This window comes from Neoarius graeffei, chromosome 6 (assembly GCF_027579695.1).
Source record: "Neoarius graeffei isolate fNeoGra1 chromosome 6, fNeoGra1.pri, whole genome shotgun sequence".
Classification (NCBI taxonomy): domain Eukaryota; kingdom Metazoa; phylum Chordata; class Actinopteri; order Siluriformes; family Ariidae; genus Neoarius; species Neoarius graeffei.
Genome location: NC_083574.1, coordinates 56,574,559 through 56,591,842, shown reverse-complemented (window position 1 = coordinate 56,591,842; position 17,284 = coordinate 56,574,559). Strand labels below are relative to the sequence as shown.

At 42.4% G+C, this 17,284-nt stretch overlaps 1 protein-coding gene across 1 annotated transcript in view; it reads right to left on the bottom strand.

Moving 5' to 3' along the window:
• bida (BH3 interacting domain death agonist) overlaps positions 1-17,284 on the bottom strand; it is a 31,457-nt gene that overhangs the window by 3,970 nt on the left and 10,203 nt on the right. The window lies entirely within an intron of this gene.

Below are 17,284 nucleotides of genomic sequence, written 5' to 3'. Positions count from 1 at the left end.
GGGCAGGTGCCAAGTCCTGCTGGATGAATGAAATCAGCATCTCCATAAAGCATAATTCTTCCTACCTTGCCCTAACATTAGGCTTAGGTTATACATAGCGTGTGGAAATAAACATTAGCCAATAAAGTGATTTGAAACTTTATTTGTTAATAATTTGGAAAATTATTCGCTTTTATAGGTGAAGAATCTTCTGAGCGCCCTTGATGATCCACGAAAGGCAGCGGAATTTCGCAACACCGTCTGCGCCTTTTACGAGTGTTGCATTTCATACTTGAAGGAATGGGGAGCTCCGTTTAAGGAGATAGAGGTCCTCTCCTGGACTCTCCTCAACGGGATGAGGTTGGTATCGTCCCTCCAGTACGTGTCGTCAAGATTGCATCAATGTCACATTGACGAGACCCAGCTGTTTGACGAGACGTCATCTGTGCAGCTATATACCACTGAGAAGGTGGCTCAGTGGAGCGCTGATGGCAAGCCAACGGATGAGCGTTGGGCGGAGATGTTCGCGTACTTCAAGAGTAGGGAGATTCCTTACAGCAATGTCAGCCAGCTTTGCCAGTTTGCCATGTGCCTACCTGGCGCCAATGCTCCAGTTGAGCGAATATTTTCACTCATGAGCAACACCTGGACTGACGAGAGGAATCGCATGACCGTGCCTACTCTCAAAGCCTTGCTCATTACCCGGGCCAATTTCGACGATACTTGCTCGCAGTTTCACAGCAGGCTCTCGGGCAATAAAGTGCTACTGGAGCAAATTCACTCATCATGTAAATATATGCAATAAAATGGCATCTTCTTTAGGGTGGGTGGGTTGGGTGGCTGTGTTTCTGAAACATTTTTTGTTGTCTTTCATCTGTATCACAGATTGTCTTGACTTGTTTGATGCTGTTGTCAACTCAGGGTTCACGTTTTCAAAATAGTGAATAGCCGACACTGGTTAAGATTAAACAGAGGCATTTTGGGTAAAGGTTCAGAGGTGACAATGATTAGGCTCATGCACTCGTTCCTGTTACAATGCATAGCCTATTGTTTTAAAAAAAAAAAGTTCATCGCATAAAATGTTGATGTTAATATGCAAGCAATGCATTTTCTTGGCGTTTTCACAAAGGTGAAATAAATCGGTTGAAATTTAGGCTATTGGCCTATTCCCTATCATCACATCTGTTATCCGATTTTCTTACTTTAACTGAATTGTGATAGAAGTGCATGTAGATAAGAAAATACTTGATTATTCTCTGAAATGTTGATAAAAGTGAGCTTCTACAAAATAATAAAAGCACCTGTCTGAGCCATGGTTTGAGCCGGCGCATGTTTACATCAAAATGTGTGTGCGTGCACGAGTATCACGGTCACGCGCAAAGCGTCCGTGATTCCTGGGTTTCCTGGGCCAGGACGGCTTGCCATCATTGATGGAACAATGAATTCTGAATTATACCAGCGAATTCTAAAGGAAAAATGTCAGGACATCTGTCCATGAACTGAATGTCAAGAGAAGGTGGGTCATGCAGCAAGACAACGACCCTAAGCACACAAGTCATTCTACCAAAGAATGGTTAAAGAAGAATAATGTTTTGGAATGGCCAAGTCAAGTCCTGACCTTAATCCAATGGAAATGTTGTGGAAGGACCTGAAGCGAGCAGTTCATGTGAGGAAACCCACCAACATCCCAGAGTTGAAGCTGTTCTGTACGGAGGAACGGGCTAAAATTCCTCCAAGCCGGTGTGCAGGACTGATCAACAGTTACCAGAAACGTTTAGTTGCAGTTATTGCTGCACAAGGGGGTCACACCAGATACTGAAAGCAAAGGTTCACATACTTTTGCCACTCACAGATATGTAATATTGGATCATTGTCCTCAATAAATAAATGACCAAGTATAATATTTTTGTCTCACTTGTTTAACTGGGTTCTCTTTATCTACTTTTAGGACTTGTGTGAAAATCTGATGATGTTTTAGGTCGTATTTATGCAGAAATATAGAAAATTCTAAAGGGTTCACAAACTTTCAAGCACCACTGTAGATTAAATTATAATATTAGGATGGTCATCATTTTGATCTTTTTAAAAATCAGGGTAACTGTAAGTGGTGGTGTAAGTGGTTAGCACTGTCGCCTCATAGCAAGAAGGTTATGGGTTCACGGCTGACGGGGGCCTTTCTGTGTGGAGTTTGCACGTTCTCCCCGTGTCTGTGTGGAGTTTGCACGTTCTCCCCGTGTCTGTGTGGAGTTTCATCCCGTTTCCCTCGCAGTCCAAAGACATGCATTTAGGTTCACTGGCTACTCTAAATTGCCTATACGTGTGAATGGTTGGTCGAGAGGAGAAAACAATCCAGTCGAAGGCAACGGGAAACCACTACTGTAACGTTCCCTAGAAACTTTGTCAGAGCGGCCACGTCACTGCAGCGATATGCCGAATGGATACAGTGCCTTGCAAAAGTATTCATACCCCTTGAACTTTTTCACATTTTTCCACCTTACAACCACAAACTTAAAAGTTTTTTATTGAGATTTTGTGTGATAGACCAACACAGTAGCACATAATTGTGAAGTGAAATGAAAATGGTCTTCAAAATTTTAAACAAATAAAAATCTGAAAAGTGTGGTGTGCATTAGTATTCAGCCCCCTGTACTCTGATACCTCTAAATATAATCCAGTGCAATCAACTGCTTTCAGAAGTCACCTAATTAGTTAATAGAGTCCTACTGTGTGTAATTTACTCTCAGCATAGATAGTTTTCACTGACATCACGGCATTCCGGGGAACGCCCTCCAGCCGCCATCTTGTGGCGCAAACAAAACGGACCATCGCCATTACCGGCTACGTTATCTCGGACAAATTTATATAGTCAGTTTTCTAAAATAAAGATCAATGTCGGCAAAATCAAGCAAACAGAAGTATATAGATACATTAGACGACATCTCACGACAACGGTATGCAGCCAAACTGGCCTTGATTGGGGGAATTGACCCCTACGAAGTGGACAAAGATGCATTTTCAAGTGACTATGCAGGGCTGCCAAAGCCTGAAACTGCCAAAGCCTGAAACTGACTTCATCAAACTTTAAAGGCTGTCTGATATATACAACTTTATATATTCACAGCGTGCCTTTTGGCGGATGCCGCCTTTTTCACGGCTGAATCGCGCAGATCCGATTTTTTTTTTTTAGGGGGGGGCGTTGGAGTGTCTGATCATAATTTCAAAGTAAATTCTGTATTAAAATTACTAAATAAGCAAATCCATTACAGTCCATGAAACAGGAAGTATAAGGATGAGAAAAAAAAAAACAGTTTAAATCGCAAAGCTGCGCACATTTGCGCAGTCCTGCACACCGCTCGGGCTGCGCAAATGTGCGCAGCTTTCCGATTTAAACTGTTTTTTTTTTCTCATCCTTATACTTCCTGTTTCATGGACTGTAACGGATTTGCTTATTTAGTAATTTTAATACAGAATTGACTTTGAAATTATGATCAGACACTCCAACGCCCCCCCTAAAAAAAAAAAAAATCGGATCTGCGCGATTCAGGCGGCATCCGCCAGAAGGCGCGCTGTTTGCATCCCAAACACAAATCAAATCATACAGGATAGACCTAAAATGTTTTTCAAAAATGACCCTTGCATGAGTGAAGTGACAAGTTCCAAATAGAAACGTGACAAACGAGCGATATTAAGTGTACATTACAATGTAAACGTACACTCAGCGGTTCCAGTTAGGCATTCTCCAGAGATTGTTCACATGATGTTTTGGTTTCCAAAAACAAACACACACAATTGTTTATTTAAACAACTTACCATTTATAAAATGATGGGAGCAGACTTTGCTGTGTTTGGAAGGCTGATAATCCTTGCGGTTGATTCTCGCAAACCATAGATTTCTCCTTTGTATGCTGAGTTTCTTTGTTTGCTCGCCTTCGTGCTCCCGTACAGTGGGAATTTCATAAACGCTCCGCTTGACGTCATCATTTGACCTATTACGACAGACGTGAATACAACAGGTGTGCACCATTGCTAGCTTTAAATAGCCTGCTTGGGTTCTTTTGAAGACTTTGTACTCACGCGTTACAATGTGTGCTCAGTCACCCGTACGGTAAGCTTGACCCGCAAGATGGCCGCCACTAGGGAATCCCCGACTCTGTGACATCATGTGAAAACTATCTATAAATACACTTGTTCTGTGAAGGCCTCAATGGTTTGTTAGAGAACACTGAAGAACAAACAGCATCATGAAGACCAAAGAACTCACCAGACAGGTCAGGGATAAAGTTCTGGAGAAGTTTAAAGCAGGGTTAGGTTATAAAAAAAAATATCCCAAGCTCTGAACATCTCAAGAAGCACTGTTCAATCCATCATTCAAAAATGGAAAAAGTATGGCACAACTGCAAACCTACCAAGACATGGCCGTCCACCTAAACTGACAGAGCGAGCAAGGAGAGCACTGGTCAGAGAAGCAGCCAAGAGGCCCATGATCACTCTGGAGGAGCTGCAGAAATCCACAGCTCAGGTGGGAGAATCTGTGCACAGGACAACTATAAGTCGTACACTCCACAAATCTGGCCTTTTTGGAAGAGTGGCAAGAAGAAAGCCATTGTTGAAAGACAGGCATAAGAAGTCCTGTTTGCAGTTTGCCAGAAGCCATGTAGGGGACACAGCAAACATGTGGAAGAAGGTGCTTTGGTCAGATGAGACCAAAGTTGAACTTTCTGGCCTAAATGCAAAGCGCTATGTGTGGCGGAAAACTAACACTGCTCATCACCCTGCACACACCATCCCCACTGTGAAACATGGTGGTGGCAGCATCATGCTATGGGGATGCTTTTCTTCAGCAGGGACAGGGAAGCTGGTCAGAGTTGATGGGAAGATGGATGGAGCTAAATACAGGGCAATCCTGGAAGAAAACCTGTTGGATGCTGCAAAAGACTTGAGACTGGGAAGGAGATTCACCTTCCAGCAAGACAATGACCCTAAACATACAGCCAGAGCTACAATGGAATGGTTTAGATCAAAGAATATTCATGTGTTAGAATGGCCCAGTCAAAGTCCAGACCTAAATCCCATTGAGCATCTGTGGCAAGACTTGAAAATTGCTGTTCACAGACGCTCTCCATCCAATCTGGCTGAGCTTGAGCTATTTTGCAAAGAAGAATGGGCGAAAATTTCAGTGTCTAGATGTGCAAAGCTGGTAGAGACATACCACAAAAGACTTGCAGCTGTAATTACAGCAAAAGGTGGCTCTACAAAGTATTGACGCAGGGGGGCTGAATACTAATGCACACCACATTTTTATTTGTTTAAAATTTTGAAGACCATTTATCATTTTCATTTCACTTCACAATTATGTGCTACTCTGTGTTGGTCTATCACATAAAATCTCAATAAAAAACTTTTAAGTTCGTGGTTGTAAGGTGGAAAAATGTGAAAAAGTTCAAGGGGTATGAATACTTTTGCAAGGCACTGTACAACTACACAGAAAAACTGTTGCACCCAGTCAGTACTGGAATGACTAGCGGAGGAACAGGTGGTTCATTTTATAGCTGCAAAACAGCTAAGATAAATGAGTGTGACTAGCAAGTTCCCACCAACACATACGGAGACAAATCTCGTCATTTCCTGTGCTAAATATCCTTGGTTGTTAAAGGCAGCGTGCCTAACCGCTAATTTCACTTATTCTGTAAGACAGGGCTTCGTGTACTTGCGTACGGATGGTAGGCGTCGGCACAGAAAGCAAAATCAAATGTTCTTGAAACATCTGAGATCTCAAATTTTACTCATTGGAACTTTAATGAATGTCTAATTTGTGCTAATATTAATATAAAGAGGAGTAAAGCTTGTGCAAGTGTTTGTATAAAATAAATATTCTATCCAATCATCTGAGTAAGCCAAACTCGGTAATGGGCAATTCCATGTAAATGTCAACCTCACCATGCAAAAATAAAGCAACATGTAATACATCAAAACCACTCCCAGAGATCTCACCTAGGCCTGTATTTTACAGATGTGAATAAGTTGAACCAATTTGTAACCAACCTAATATGTCACTGTCAGTCTTTCTTTCTTATAATGTAAACCCCAAGCTAAAATCAACTTTGATCATGTACAATTCTATATTATTGCCACAAGCCACAGAAATGTATGCTAAAATCCACAAAACAGCAAAACAATAGCCATCCTAAATATTATTGAAGAACTTTGATAGTTTTAGCTGATATTTAGAGAGTTTTTCAAAGGGTTATGGTGGTTAAATTGCTGATTTTCTAAACATATGCCATGTCTATTTCAGACGCGTCACATCCATAACGGAATTTCGTCACATCCATAACGCTGACTTTTCCTTCCGAAACTCTGCATGAAATACAAAATATTTTAAACAAAGATTTTTTAATATTCACCTTGAACCCCTCTATCAAATGGATATCTCCATTTCGACATTAGGTTTACAATTTCACAGAGTTTGATAAAAATGTACAGTCACCCAAGAAAAGTGATACTTTTTCCTGTCACATCCATAACGCATCTTTTATTGGCATTTTCTGGCATGCCCTAGATGTACTATGGGAATTGTTCTTGTTCTATCACTTCTCCAGTACGGTACAGCCTTAAAATATGCAACACCTGTTTAAATACTGGGAGACAATAAAACATGCACTGGGTCATTTGTTGCCATTTTGAGTTCAAGTGTCACGTCCATAACGCTGGAATTGCTCCTATCTTAGATCAATATTTTTAGTACTTGCCATATTTTACAGGCTACTTTAATTCATTCGATCATTCATGCAGTTAGCCGATCAGCTTGCACCAGCACAAGAGTGAAGAGCTTCAGTTAAAGCTGTGCTCCTTTCAGATTTTTCAAGCGTAGGTCATAAAAATAATTTTCCCCGACACTTGATTATTTTTGTTTAGTGGACCAAGCGCTACTGAATTCGAATCACAGACTTCCAAATTTAGTCGTTTTTTAAATAGAACAATTAATGGATCGAGGGCCACGTGGCCCTAAATTCTCCGCTATTTTTTCCTGCTTCACCATGACCCAATTCAAGATACTACGTCATGCATCACGTGGTGGGCTTTCCCTGTTCGCACAAAGCATTGTGGGATACAAATTTGAAACAGGAGAGGAAAATTGAGGACGCAAATGAAACATGAAAAAGTCCTCCTGACTACAGTAACGGAAAGCGAGAAGAAAAGACGTTATGTTGCGAAGGAAAGGAAACACAGGACCAAACTAATATATATCGGCGGTCAGCGAGCACCTCGGTGTGATCAGCGGTTCGTTTAGCGACAGAATGATGGAACTGTCAGTGCACGCTCAAAGGTAAACCTGTAGATGGCAGTAATGCAACACTGTGGATGCCAGCTGCCGTAAAACCCAAAAGAAGAAGCAGGTAAACTTGCGCACACGGACTTCCTCGGTCTGCTTGACTGTGTGAAGCGAGTGATTTCATCCACATTATTTGCTCAGGAATCCCCTCTAATTAAACAACTTCCCAGCTACAGAATGGTCTGGGTGGTGGGGTTTTTTCTCCGATATTACAGAAATAAACATGCGTCACAATGACCAAATTTCAGAGGGAACTAAATTTCACCGATTTTATGAAATCGAAAGGCTGTATACCTTTAATGTTTGCATCAAAAGCGATTCTCGTTCTTGGCTGACTTCTGCTGCTTGCTGCAGTCTCTCCACATCAGGGTTGTTATGCACTCGGCTTTTGCGCTTGCTGCAGTTGTCAATAGCGGTTAGTTGAGTCACTTGAGGTGTTCTTGGTTTTCTATGTAAACTCCAGAGGTTGATTTGTGTATGGTTGTGAAAATCCCAGTTCAGCAGTTTCTGAAATACTCAACCATAACCAACAAGTACTCAGGAGGTCACGGACATCATGCGTTTTCCCCCATTCTAATGTTTGATATGAACGTTAACTGAAACTCGACCTGAATCTGCATGATTTTATGCATTGAGTTGCTGCCAGAGGTGGACAGTAACGAAGTACATTTACTTGAGTGCTGTACTTAAGTACACTTTTTGAGTATCTGGACTTTACTTGAGTATTTTTTTTTTGGAAACTTCTGACTAACTTCACTACATTTGAAAGGCAAATATCGTACTTTTCACTCCACTACATTTTTGTCAAGGTCCTCGTTACTATGAAGCAGCTTTGAAAGTGGATGCTTTTTTCTTTTCTTTCCTAAAACATGATTGTTTTTTTCCGCAGGTGACACTGAGACAGTCTATCAGTAATCACTAGGGTCACGTCACGTCCATAAACGGGACAAAATCAAGTTCAGTGATTTCTCCGCAGCATTATTTGAACTCGATCAGTTGATGGCAGAATGGAACGAGGCGGTTCTTCTGGAGAACGCACACACCCAGGGCCATACCTAGAAACTGCGTTTCAGTTTTCTGAAAGTATTAAAGATACGTTTCGTTTTAAATGTTTGCCAAAAACGAACCACATCACGGCCTACAAAAACTTGTCGTCCAGCCTGCGGAAGCACATTGAGGGATATAAACGTTTTATTCCAAGAGAAAGCTTGCAGTGAAGTTGTCTGTGCTTTTAGAGCTAGCGAGAACGTTGCAATAGCTGTGCAGTCTGGTTAGTCAAAGGACTTTCGATGGATTTGCTCACCAAGTTGCCGTAGCCTTGTCCACGGCTAACGTTAACACATAGCTAGCTAACTTGAACACAGTTAGCGTGTAAAAGCAGAGTTACACTAACAGGAATAACGTTAACTTATCTGAAGTCCTTTCAGAAATATGTTTAGCATAATCTTACCAAATAAACAAATGTAGAAATTTCTTTTCTAGTAGCATTAGCTACCCAATATGAATTTGAAAAGAGTTTGCTAGCATGTCAGGTGGAGCTTCACTGACTAGATAGTTTAACGTTAAACCGCCATGATGGCACAGCATGCGCTCATTTTGTGAATTCACATTTCTGTCTTTGGTAACGGCATTAGGTTTTGTAAGCGTTGTGGCAATAATACAACGATGTGTTGACAGAAAATGTACTTTTAATACTTAAGTATTTTTAAAAGCAAATACTTCAGTACTTTAACTTAAGGGTTGTTTTACAATCAGGGTATGCAAGCTAAAAATCACATTTAACACTTATCTTCAATATCAAAAGGCTTGACTAAATAAACTTGGTTGTTTATTGTAGCCCTGTGATAGCTCTATTTACCATGCAAAAAAAATATTTGGTGATAACATTATTTTTGGTGAATGTATGGCAATGTGTGTCATATTTAGCAAAATTACTCGTGTCATTTAGAAAAAGTGCTTTTTTGACCACAGGTAGCTCCAAAAGGGATGCACTTCAATCATTCTTTATACCATCAAACACATATTTGGTTCCATATCATTGGAAACATAGTTAAGTTTTAATGTTGAATGCCAGTAAGTTTTCAGACTATTTTGATCAAATTAGTATGTAATTGTGTCAAAAAAAAAAAAAATGTCCTCTCCAAGACAGCTAATTTTTCAATATAAAATAACATATCTAAAATGATTATTTTCATCCCAAAATGTGGTCAAGATATTGGGACATAAATATTAGACACGACTAACACAAAGCTTACAGCCTTATATTTAAAAGCACTATGGAAGTAGTGGATTCTGAATTGTCAAAAAAAAAAAATGTCCTCTCTGAGAATCACTTCATTTGTTTCTCTCATCTTATAGCAGATTACACACAACTACCATACACACACGTCAAAAAATTACCTGAAATCTGTTCTTTAACTTGTCCTTCACTTAAAAACTGGTACAAGAACCAGTTTGAATCAATTTGAATTTTGGACCCCTGTGACACAAACTTTGTACCCTGATTGTAAAACAACCCTTAAGTAAAAATTTGACTGGACAACTTTCGCTTGTATCGGAGTAACATTTGACCAGTGGGATCTGTACTTTGACTTAAGTAATGAAGTTGGGTACTTTGTCCACCTCTGGTTGCTGCCACGTGTTTGGTTGATTGCACGAACAAGCAAGTGTTCCTATTAAAGTGACTGGTATGCCCCACATGGATTTTCTTTTTAGCTGTGGCAAGTGGAGAGTTTGGTGTGCGCGTGTGTGAATTTTAGCACTAGCAATCTAAGTGGCGAGCAGATGGAAAGACCACTCCGAGTACACAGACACCCACAGAGCATCTGGCAAAGTCTCCAGTCCGTTACTCATCATGCTGACCCCCGACAGGGATGATGTCACACTTGCAAATGAGCTCACTTCAGATATGTGTGATGTAAAGAAGGTGCTAACTGTACTGGCAGAGGTCTTCATGACGATATTTAATCTTTAGCACTAAATCCTGACGAAGCTTTCATTAATAAACTTAGTTTGTGTGCAGTGTGAACCCAAACTACACGGCATGCTGGGTTCACGTCCTGCATTTGGGTCAGCTCACAGCTGAATCACCGCGCTAGAGTCGAGACCACGTCACTCGGATGTCTTCGCCTGTCCACTGCACAGGCCGCAAACGCTCGTTAAGTTTGCAGATTACGTAAATGATGAGGAGACGCTGAACCTTGAGAACGCTCACAGAATAACCTGACGCACAAGCAAGGAGCTCATCGGTGAACGTGATCCGGTTTTCATGGGGCGCAGCTTCAAGCTCACCTTCCAGTTACAAGCTTCCCGTCACGAGGGCACTCGACTGAAGAAGAAACCTTTGTCACATGCACAGTTTCAAGCACAGTGAAATTCATCCTCTGCATTTAACCCATCTGAATCAGTAAACACACACGCGCACACATACCCAAAGCAGTGGGCAGCCACACCAGAGCGCCCGGGGAGCAGTCAGGGGTTGGGTACCTTGCTCAAGGGCACCTCATGTCAACCTAACCGCATGTCTTTGGACTGTTGGGGAAAACGGAGCACGCGGAGAAAACCCACGCAGACACGGGGAGAACGTACAAACTCCACACAGAAAGGCCCTCGCCGGCTGCTGGGTTCGAACCCGGAACCTTCTTGCTGTGAGGCGACCGTGCTAACCACTACACCACCGTGCCGCCCAAATGGACCATTCCAAGGGGTTATGATTATTGCCCCATATTAAGGCACCACTGGTTCCTGTTTACTAGACAGGCGCTTTAACCAAGTCACGGCGCCACTCATAAACGCCATACAAAACTATACCTGTTGTCCAATTACATTTCATAATTCCGGCACTAACATGCTCCATAACCTAATGCTGCCTGTATCTGGAGCTTATCCTAGGAACCTTCACTGTTAGAGGGGTATACACCCAGGATGGGGCACCAGTCCATCTCAGGGGCATCATGCACACACAAATTCACACACGGCGCAGGCATTCAAACTACTAGAGGTTTCTGGAGGAAACCAGTGTGGTAATGGGAAGAACAGGGAATCGCTACGGCGAATCTTTTGCGCTACGTTCACACTGCAAGGCTTAATGCTCAATTCCGATTTTTTTGTGAAATCCGATTTTTTTGTGAGGTCGTTCACATTAACAAATATATGCGACTTGTATGTGATCCTCAGTATGAACGAAAAGCGACCTAAAAGTGTTCCGCATGCGCATTGCGGGATACGACGACGTCACACGCAGTGAGCATGGCCAGTGTTTACGGAAGTAAAACCGCCCGGTTGCGGTATGACCCATCCAATCTAGCTTGAATAGCTGCATCCCCCCAAATGGAAATCAGCTCCCTAACCTCTGCGTCCTTCCATTGAGAAGATTCAGAACCTTCACAGCCCGAAGCGTCCCTCGCATTGATGTCATGCGCAGGGGCGCAGATACGTTTTTTGAACTGGGGGGGACAAAAAACTGGGGGGGACAAAACTGCCAGCAAACCAACCCCAATATGCCTGTCAGACTTGTTGTGGGTTACCATAGCAACCAAGCTCGAGCTCGCAACCTGTGCAGTCTGCGCAGCTCAACCAACCGAATATCAGTCTTTGTTTTGTTTTATTTGAGTTGTTGCAACTATGTATACACTGCTGTGCACCTCAATAAACCGAATGGTAATTAGTCTTTTGATTTTTCCGTGAGGTTTGCCTTATGCAAAGAAAGACAGCATAGACGTTTTTTCCTCCCTATAAGTGGGGGGGACCGAACGAGGTGAATTTAAATCTGGGTGGGACGAGTCCCCCCCCCATCTGCGCCCATGATTATGCGCCACGTTGTTGTAACTTTTTTTTGAGAGACCCACCGCCTACTTCAGCGCAGAATAGTGACGTTTGTGGCTTGTTGATGACGTGCAAGTCGGATGAATGCGACCTGGCGGTTCAGACTGAAGTCGCATATGAAAAGAGCGGATAGGGATCGGAATTAGGACCACATATCCAAACGGCCTGGGTCGGATTTGAAAAAAATCGGATCTGTGTCGTTCATATTGTCAATAAAAGATCGGATACAGGTCACATATGGGCGAAAAGATCGGATTTGAGTCACTTCAGCCTGCAGTGTGAACGTAGCCTTGGTTTCTGAGTTCGAGGCGCATGTTGCACTGCGCAAGATCCACGCAAAAAAGCCACCAGGTCCCGACGGTATTCCAAATATTGTTCTCAAAACATTTGCGTTTGAGCTCGCCCCAATCATCTCAAACATCTACAACTCTTCTCTCAGGGATGGTTTTGTTCCACCTCTCCTGAAGTGCGCTGCTGTCTGCCCTATACCTCAGCAGTGACCACCTAAAGCAATCGAGAATGACATTAGACCTATATCTCTTACTTCGCAATTAGCTAAAGTGGTGGAAAGTTTTACTTTAGTTCGACTCCTCCCTAAAATTTTCAATAATTTAGACAACCAACAATTCGCTGTTTCTGGTAGGTCAACTGAGCAAGCAATAGTTTACTTGTTGCACCTAACATCAGAAGCGCTTGATAAAGGTAACGCTAGCATTAGGTTTTTTTTTTTGCAGATTTTAAAAAGGGCTTTGACCTTATAAACCACCATATTCTACTTGAGAAGCTAGCAACCTATAGGGGTGTTCACACAGCACATATTTGCATCGATGCTGCACCGATGTATTTTGTTGCGATATATCTTACACCGGTGTAAATTTTGTGGAGCGTTCACACGTCACAAACCTGCTTACTAGAGAGAAGCGTGTTAGCACCGGTGCAGCCCCACTTGCGTTCACACGGCAGTTTTCGCGACCGTGCTATACGATAGTAATAATGCGGAAATGAAATATGCGCATGCGTGAAAATGTACTTCCTTTTCCCGGTTGTCATGGCATCACCAAGCGCCGGGAAAACAACGTGGATGAAGACACCAGTGTTGCCAGATACTGCTGACGTTTTCCAGCCCAAAATATGTTCAAATCCGCCAAAATGCACTTAAAACCGCCCAATCTGGCAACACTGGAAGACACACAGTTCTGTTGTTGATATTTGCCATTTTGGAAGCGCAAAACACCAGGATGCAAATTATGCAATGCCCGTACGTAATCAACTCTCCTCACGCGTAGCGAGTCTACCCCGTAGCGTTCAGACATCCCATTTTATATCGGTGCTGCCCCGCAAACTAGCATTTACTCCGGAGTAAATTTCTTAAACCACCTCCCGAGCAGGGTTAGATTTGCACCGGTTTAAGCAGCTTTCAGGGGCTACACCGGTATAACTTTGTACCGTGTGAACGCTCTACCGGGGCAGCCCCGGTGCTACACCGGAGTAGCCTGAGCCCACCCATCCCAAGTGTGATGCAACACGAGGGCCTGTTGCGAGCTTAGTCTGGCCAGGCAAGCTATCTACAGCTCTTCCAAGCTCCCGAAAAATCGGGAGCCAATCAACTTTGAGCATCTCCAACGGCCCTGGGCAGAGGCGTGTTCAAGGCACTGACGTAGTAGAACTGCGACCGGAACCCATAGATTGTTTACAGAATCTATGCCGGAAGCGCTTCATTCACATCACGAACATGGAGCAAGTTCTCATTGAAAACGGAGCAAAGAGCAGCCCTGGAGGTATTTATTGAAAGGAAGGACGTTTTCGCCTTGCTCCTGACCGGCTTCGGTAAGAGTTTAATCTACCAGTTAGCCCCGTCGCGTCACATACGTCAGAGGAAAGAGTGATGTGATTGGTTTGAGCTTCGTCACAGCCTTTTCTGGCTTCGACCAGTAGCAAACTGAGGCATTTCAGGGAGGCGGGTCAACCACACGCTTTGGGAAACGGTTGGGCTTAATATCTTTGCCAGACCAAATGCTCGCAGAGCTTTGAAGTCGCGCTAGCCAGACTAACACCGGAGTAAAAGTTGCCATGTGAACACCCCTTTTGATATTCATTCCAGTCTATTAAAGTGGGTAGCAGCCTTTTTGCAGGGCAGATCCCAATTTGTGCGTATCGGTAACGGTGCATCTTCTACCAAATACCCTCACGGAGGAATTCCTCAAGGTACAAAATTGGGACCACTGCTCTTTGCGGTTACGGTCAATAGCCTAGTTTCTCAGTGGCCGCTCTGCATAAAGTTTGTTGATGACCTATCTATCATTGAGGTAGTTCCAAGAAATTCTCCATCCCTGACCAACTTTATTGTAAGGGTCATTCAAGATTTTGCTGAGCTTAACGACATGAAATTAAATCCTTCTAAGTGTAAGGAAATGGTTGTTGACTTTCTTCAATACAACAGCTGCATTTGGCGCCCGATTGCCATCGGCTGCACTACTGTGGAACGCGTTAAGTCATTTAAACTGCTCGGTGTATACATCTCTCATGACTTGACATAGGACGTCCACGTAGACTACGTATTGAAGAAAGCCAACAAGCGGCTTTAAGGAATCTAAAAGGTTCTGGCTTTCAGGTAACTGATATTGTTACCATATATTGCTCTCTCCATAAGCATGGATGCAAACGGCACGCCTTTTGGCGGATGCCGCCTTTTTCACGGCTGTCTGGGGGACTTGTGTGAATCGTGCAGATCCGATGATTTTTTTTTTTTTTTGGGGGGGGGGGGGGGGGGGGGCGCGTTGGAGTGTCTGATTATAATTTCATCAAAGTAAATTCTGTATTAAAATTACTAAATAAGCAAATGCCGTCACAGTCCATGAAACATAGGAAGTATAAGTATGAGAAGAAAACCGTAAATCAGAAAGCTGCGCACGTAAAGCCAATTACGTAACTTACGTTGGACTGATGGAAATCCTTGCGCGTGCAGTGAAGTGCAGCCAGCAGCAGATAATGGCGCGCAGCCAATTGACTTTACATGCGCAGCTTTCTGTTTTACGGTTTTCTTCTCATACTTATACTTCCTATGTTTCATGGACTGTAACGGCATTTGCTTATTTAGTAATTTTAATACAGAATTTACTTTGATGAAATTATAATCAGACACTCCAACGCCCCCCCCCCAAATAAATAAATAAATAAAAAAGCCTTCATCGGATCTGCATGATTCACACAAGTCCCCCAGACAGCCGTGAAAAAGGCGGCATCCGCCAAAAGGCGCGCCGTTTGCATCCATGCATAAGATCTATATTAGAATATGCATCCGTCGTTTATTCTGCTCTTCCTAATTTTCTCTCCAAGGCACTAGATGTCCAAAAACGCGCGTTGGCAATAATTCTACCAGGTGTACATTATAGCGATGCTTTATCACAAACCGGTCTATCTACACTTGCGGACCGTCGCGCTCAATCTTGCAAACGTTTTGTGAAAAAGATACAACCCGGGAATCCCCTTTTTCCCCTCTGAAACAAAGCAGAATTGCAGAACGTGATATAAGGTATAATCTAAGATCGGCTAGGACTGCTATACAGTCTGTATGCAATACTGAACGGCTGAAGAATTTTGTAACTGTCAAGTATTTAGATTATTGTTATGCTTAATTGTTTACTGTTATGATTAATTGCGCGATACCCTGTAATTCAGCCGTCATGGCTGTGATTGGAGTTAATAAACGAATATATGTTAATATATGTACCCCGAGATCAGGACTGAACGTTAACATTCCACTAGTGGTGTCAACAATAATCGATTCGGCAATGCATCGCAATGCGGGGCATGGACGATTCAGCATCGATTCAACGTATTAAAAAAAAAAAAAAAAAACAAAGCTTGGAAAGCTGACATCTGGGCACATTTTGGATTCTACGAGGTTGATGGGAAAGTAGACAAGACCTGTGTGTAAAAAAGAAAGATCTGGTCTCATTCAAAGCACTAAAAAGCTGTAATTTGTTTTCTTTTTCATATTTGAAACTCTATAACATTCAATTTTATTTTGTTTAAAACAGGAGTGATACACACAACAGCAAATAAAATGTTGTTTAGTATCTGACTGCTTGTACTGCCTCATGACTACTGAAAAATTTGCCTTGCTTTCAGTAAAATTTTAACGCATCACAATGCATCGTAGAATCGGATTGAATCAAATCGTTACCCTCCGAATCGTAATCGAATTGAATCCTGAGGGCTGTGCCAATGCACACCCCTACATTCCACCCTCCGCTTGATTGTCATGTTACTGCTACACTAACAAGATTAGATCAAGGGAAAAATATAATTTTTAGATCCTTAGAAGGAAGGTCAAACGCTGGGTCATGTTTAGATGAGATGAAGCATGTTGTTTTGTGTCACACCGTTCTATCCTACAGGATTATCTTAAGTTTGTCTACGTGCAGAGACGGAAGAAGAGATGCCCCTGATTGTGAAGGAAGATAGCAAGGGAATGTCTGATAGATCTGTCGTGTTGAACTGTATAAAAAAAAAAAAAAAGCGTGCTGATAACAGGAGGGGCAGCACGGTGGTGTAGTGGTTAGCGCTGTCGCCTCACAGCAAGAAGGTCCGGGTTCGAGCCCCGGGGCCGGCGAGGGCCTTTCTGTGTGGAGTTTGCATGTTCTCCCCGTGTCCGCGTGGGTTTCCTCCGGGTGCTCCGGTTTCCCCCACAGTCCAAAGACATGCAGGTTAGGTTAACTGGTGACTCTAAATTGACCGTAGGTGTGAATCGTTTATGTTTTCACGTAAGGTTTGAATCACAATGTTGATTTCTTGTGAGCCAGAGATCATGTTAAGAACCTTTGCAAGGGATTGAGAAGCATTAATGTGATTCGTAATACATTTGTATTGTTTAAAAGTAGTTGAACAATGATTCAGTGAACAGCTAAAACTCAAACTGTGCTTGATAATATATTTAGAATATGTACTAAAAATGTGTATCTAAGATATTTGGTATACTCTATAAGGTGCCATAATGTTTCATGAAAAGTGATCGAAATTTTGTCATAAAAGTCATAAAATAGCAGCTTTTTCCATAACTTTGAGCTCCTGGTGCCACCATTAAACTTTTGAATTTTGTCAAAATATTTCACCCAGTGTGTTTTCTAACCAAAAGGAACATAAAAA